Genomic DNA, 6,427 nt, shown 5'->3' with positions numbered 1-6,427 from the left:
AAAAGATCATGCAGCATTCCTGGAATGGCTCAAGGAGACGGGAAAGAAACAGGCTCCCTGGGGATGGACATTTTAAATTAACTAAAGTTTAGACATGTCAAAAGGGAAATAAAATAAAATGAAGTTAAATCCAAAAGGTCAGACCTCGTGGTCACTGAGGAATGAGGAGGGGAAGGTACAATGTCCCTTTTGCTCATCCAGAAGCATTGTAACCCAATTAATAAAATGTGGAAGCCGGGTGGATTTCAATAAGACAGACTGTGGCATAGTAAAAAAAAAAGGGGGGGCTGAAAAGCTCAATAAGCTTTTTGTTCAGAAATATCTGAGAATGACAAATCACCTCCCAAAACAAAAAAAGGGGAGTAATGTAAATACAAGATTATGGTTAGAAACTTAACAAATGGGCTCTTGTCGAGAAGAACTTCAGATCGTTTCAAATTTGCAAGATGGGATTTCCGTTTGAGATTAAGCCATTCAAGCCGTCCAGATAAATTCAGCAGTAATTCAATTCATTTGAGTTTTTAAAAAACTTGTAAGATTTCTTTCAAACACTGGTTAAATACCGAACATTGAAAATTGAAATCAGTTTCAAGAACAAGAAAGACATTTGAGTGAAATTAAAGGACAGAATAAATAAAGTTTTAGATCACGTAAAAGACGCAAATGGCATCGTTCCAAGTTCTCCGCCCCCTTAGGCTCCGTACAAAATTTAACAGCAAGCTGTTGATCTGTAAAAACATATATGTCTCTAAGAATAGCTAATGCCTATAAAATCAATTAGTGGAAATTGACTTAAATGGAATAACATAGATAAAGTTTTATGATGAAGGAGAATGGAGGATCTTGTTCAGTATTTTAATTAAGTGATTGTGAAATTGCTGTCTCTTCAAGAATCTGTAGCCATGAGAAAGGGCTAACAGTTAACTATGATATTTGCGAGCTGTGATAATGTGTGTGTTTGGTTTATGAATGTTCATATATCTCTGCTAAGATTTATCTTCTGAGAAGTAACCTTGAGTTTATAATTTGGAACTTTAGAATAGGAACCATAAGGATTTTTACCTAACTAATTTTGGTTAAAGCACTGAAGTGCTAGGTTTCCTTTGTGAGTGTGGTGATATTTGTGTGTCATCTGACATTGTGATTTAAAGATCATAGTTTGAGTGTAATTAACAAATTTATCTTTTCAAAAGTTAGCATTGACATTTTAAGGGTAATTTTGATACACAAAGAATTTTAATCAGGATATAAAATCACGTGTGTAAGAATAAGAAAATATTAGTTTTATGGTGTTCATTGGAAGTTAGGATAGTTGAAATACATTTGACCAATCCGGTGTTGGATTAGTCCAGCGTTAAAACTTCCCTGACACAACGCAGATGTATTAATTCTGAGATTGCAGAATTAAGTGTAAAGGACAGATGGGTTAACAAAATATGTCCATGTTCATGTTTCTTGTTTAAACAAAAGAAGGGTGGTGACAAAATGACGTCAGGTAGAGAACTCTTACTCCACCCCTTTTCAAACCAGCAGAGAATTGACCCGTGCTTTTTAATGCCTGGATTTGGTATGTCACTCTTGCGGGGACCATGAATTGGATTCAATTTGAATTGGTTTTTGGAGCAGGCGAGGAGCTGGATTCAGGGTTTGCCCCTGTCCACACTCTGAGCTCTGGCTTTGTAACTCTGATAAAGCAATTTAAAAAAACAGCTGACGATGTATTTTTAATTGGAACTTACAAATTTTAAGTTTTGAATTGTCAGATATATTCAGATTAGCTAACCCACTCTCTCCCAAGCAGAATGGATCTTTTGTGTTTTACTTTACAAGCAACTGCAAGTGGAACACGATTTGCAGTAGCTTCAGGAATTTGAGATAGTTGGGTTATAGCAAACTGGCTAACTAAACAGGCACAAGCACGTCAGGGTCGGGTTCAAGCCCAACAGAAACAGGCGCGCAACCACGAGGAAAATAGATATGAAAAGATTGTAAAATATGAGAACTACTAACCCCTGGATAACAGACGTGTTCGGCCCATACAGGAACAAGCTTAATACGGACAACACCTAACACCTGGTGATGACCAGGACACTTTTCCTTTAAATTTTCAGATTAAACATCCAAAAAAGGCTGGAACGACAGCGGAGGTTGTGGGGACTCGTGATGACTCTTGAGATCTCAGAACAACTACGAGCAGATAAGAGCGCAGGAAATCATTGATTTCACAACGGACACAGGATGAACATAGCTATATGAACTATGGTGCTTTATATAATTTTATTGACGTAATATTGATCCCAGCAGCCAGAGACTGGAACAATGGTAGAACTTATTTTAATGCGTGGCTGCAGGTACACTCGGGGAAAGACAGCCGATGCGTATACAAATTGTCACTGTACTTCTCGCAGGTTCAGGTATTGTTTATAATATGAAATAAATAGGCATTGTGTTTTAAGTAAGGTTGTTATGAAGCAGGCTGCCAATGATACGGGTGCCACTAGATTTTGAGGGCATGACAACCTACACAGCGTAAGAAGAGGCATAATCAATGATGCAGTGACTTGACTTAACACAGAAACTTCTATGGTAAAGTCACTAGACATACAAGGGATAAATGCAAAGGTGGAACAAGTTAAAGGAATAAGGAAAGGAATATTAGAGAAACCAGAGAAAGGTCTACCCAGCTTGAGAGAAGATGGCCTGGATATACAATTGAATAGGACAACAGTGTTTGGGGGACACACTAAGACAATCAACAATAATTAATAAACTAATCGACCGAGAAACAGAGACAGCTGGAAGGCTCTGACAGGGGCAGCTTGAATAGACAGCCCTCAACTGGCTAAGCTAGCCAAATGACAAGGGACGCTGGACAACTGTACTCTGAAGAGAGTAACCACAGTATACTCAGCGATCCTCGACTGCAAAATGGACGAGATAACGGGGCTAGAGATGGTCCTGATGATCCCTATCATCACACCGGACTCAGGGCCATTCCCTCTCAACCAACTGGAGAACACTGGAATAGTACGGGCTAACACCTCCCTCAGGTACTTTTCACCGAGACCTCTGCTATACGCAGGAATAATATATGGGATCTCCCTCACGGGGTGTAAACAGAAAGGGGACATTAAAGTGTGCCCCGACCCGGTAGGACAGGGAGAGTTGGACGAATGTGGGTTAATCAGAACTCATGGTTGTGCCTTAGAGATTACACCTGTCCCCATGCATTTTAAGCTTACGGAGGGAAAGGAAAATATTGCGCCTTCACCACCATAACCTCCTATCGCTATAACTTGTTCTCCTTAGGTCGGCCTAGCAAGGATTATTTGAGTTAGGATTATAAAGAGCCAGAGATGGTCCCACACCTTGCAGAAACTCTGAGGGAACGAAGACTCAAGATCAGTCAATCAGTTAAGCTTTACTACCAGTTAATGAAAAAAATCCATGCTTTGAAAAAAAAAACACACGAGGAACTACTTCAGAGTGAAAGTTGGTGGCAGAGAGTGTGGGAGTGTAAGATGAGCTAACTTGCAAACTAGTATGAATAATATATTTTAATTACAGACAGCAGAGTTAGTCAGGGAGGCAGGCATGATTGATATCAAGGCATTAAACGTGACATACATGGGTTCATTTGAGGGGTGATCTTTGAATCACAGGCACGGTGTACGTATGGAACATCAGGGAGGTTACATGCCCCAAAGGCCGTATTAAAACCCATCCTGCTGCCCTCATCGAATCATTGTGATCATCTGGGATTCAGTAAACTTCTTCCAGGACCAAAAGGAGGAATTGTTGGGGGACATTTTCTGATACTGGACTATGATATAAATTATAGTTGGCTCTGTAACTACATTTTTGCTCCGATATTACTTTTGAATAGTTCTGCTGAGACAAAAGGTACTCATTGGCTTAGATGCCTGTTCAGAAGAGGCATATTGTAGGAATAGACCTTGGGCGCGATTCTCCGAAATGGAGGCAGAGTGTTTGCGGCGTCGGGAACGCAGTCGAGGTTCCCGACTGCGCGAAACTGCCCCTATCCCGACCGATCCAGGGCCCGATAATGGGCTAGGAGCGGAGCCACGTCATTTACATGCGCCAGGCCTTGGCGCCGCGTAAAGGCGGCGCCGCATACATGACGCAGCCGGTGCCGCATAACTGGCGTCACCCACGCATGCGTGGTGCCGTCCTCGCTGAGTCCGCCCCGCAAGAAGATGTCAGACGGATCTTGCGGGGCTACGGAAGAAAGGAGGTCCTCCTTCAGAGAGTCCGGCCCGACGATCGGTGGGCACCGATCGCGGCCAGACCCCATTTGAGGCCCGCCCCCCCCCCCCCGGGTGCAGGATACCCCTCGCCCCCCCGCAGGCCGCCCCCCCCCCACCACGTTCCCGCGCTGTTCCCGCCGGCAGCGACCAGGGGCGTCATTCTCTGACCCATCGCCGGGTTGGAGAATCGCCGGGTGCTGCCGTGAATCCCGCCCTCGCCGGTTGCCGAAGTCTCCGGTACCGGATATTCGGCGGGGGTGGGAATCGGGCCGCGCCGCTTGGCGGGCCCCCCCGCTGGATTCTCCGGCCCGCATGGGCCGAAGTCCCGCCAATAAATTGCCTGTCCCGCCGGTGTGGATTAAAACCACCTTTTGAACGGCGGGACAAGGCGGCGTGGGCGGGGTCCGGGGTCCTGGGGAGGGTGCGGGGCGATCTGGCCCCGGGGGGTGCCCCCACGGTGGCCTGGCCTGCGATCGGGGCCCACCGATCCGCGGGCGGGCCTGTGCCATGGGGGCACTCTTTCCCTTCTGCCTCAGCCACGGTCACCACCATGGCGGAGGCGGAAGAGACTCCCTCCACTGCGCATGTGTGGGAAACTGTCAGCGGCCGCTGATGCTCCCGCGCATGCGCCGCCCCGAGATGTCATTTCCGCGCCAGCTGGCGGGGCAACAATGCCCGTTTCCGCCAGCTGGCAGGGCGGAAATTCTTCCGGTGTCAGCCTAGCCCCTCAATGTTGGGGCTCGGCCCCCAAAGATGCAGAGCATTCCGCACCTTTGGGGCGGCGCGATGCCCGTCTGATTGGCGCCGTTTTGGGCGCCAGTCGGCAGACATCGCCCCGCTTCGGGAGAATTTCGCCCCAGGTGTGGACGGCGCCGGGGGTAACCCGCCGTTTTGGGCATGCCGCTCGGCCCATCCGGGCCTGAGAATAGCAGGGGTGCTGGAGAGTCACCATTTTGGGTGTCACGGGCGATTCTCCGGTCTGCGCCGCGCGGAACTCGACGGGGCCGTTCTCGCCACTTGGGAGAATCACAGGAGGGCGTCAGACCGGCGTCGCGGGAAATGTGGCGACCCAGGCGGTTCTCCCAACCGGCGCGGGAGCGGAGAATCGCGCCCAGTGTATACACAATGTTTACTAATATCAGAAGGGACACAAAATGGCTGTTAGCTAAGATAGCAATACTAAAGACACAAAATGTCTGAACTAGCCACATTCCTGAACAATGGGTTGCAAGCTGTGTAGGCTACCTCATGGGAACTAGACATGGGTATTTCTAGGGAGTATGTTAACAGCCACTGATAACAACTTCACACAATAGCTCAAGGTCTCCAGCTGCAGACAGATATCTTTATGTTGAGTCTTGAGTGACTTTTGCATGAAGTTAGGGGCGGGTAAGACAACACCCACTTTAACCATATATGTGATAACTGGGATGCCAAGAAAATTGATTGACTGCATGTAATGAATTGTGACGTGAATAGAGTTGATTGATATGTTAATGAGAATGCAACTAATTCCACCTCTTGAATCTGTATATTAACCCAATGCGAACCTTAGCTCAAGTGAGAAAGAGTGCTGCCAAGCTGGGGAGCTTTCAGATCTTTCTCCCAGAGCTCTGATATAATAAACTGCTTCTTTACTCATTCATAAAGGCCTGCGTGTGAATATTTTCACCTCTAACAACTGGGAACTCACTTCAACATATACATATAAGCATATTTACTGATTAGAGTTAACAGAAGAATCTAAGGAAGAGTTTATTTAGATATTGAGTGGCCGTGACCTGGAATTCGTTTTATACAAGGAGTGGATTTACGACTTTAATATGAAATTGGTATTTTAAGTAAATAAACTTGCAGTGGATTGGGGATATCAAGGGGGAATGGAACTGACTGGATTGTCTACAGAGTCAGCATGGACTCCAGTTGCACTCGTTCTGTGTCATCATGACTGGAACTATATAACACAGCCACAGTATATATTACACTGGAAATAATAATAAACATACGTTATTACAGAGTCATAAACAATATACCTAATTTATGCCATATAACAACACTTGACATCATATATTAATTTACTGTCCTCTTAAATATCAGCCCTCGCTTGGGGAAACCAGCCGTTTAATTGTGAACATTGGGAAATAAACCAAAGGATGTCA

Source organism: Scyliorhinus torazame, chromosome 5 (assembly GCF_047496885.1).
Source record: "Scyliorhinus torazame isolate Kashiwa2021f chromosome 5, sScyTor2.1, whole genome shotgun sequence".
NCBI lineage: Eukaryota > Metazoa > Chordata > Chondrichthyes > Carcharhiniformes > Scyliorhinidae > Scyliorhinus > Scyliorhinus torazame.
Note: the sequence above shows the minus strand (reverse complement) of the source record.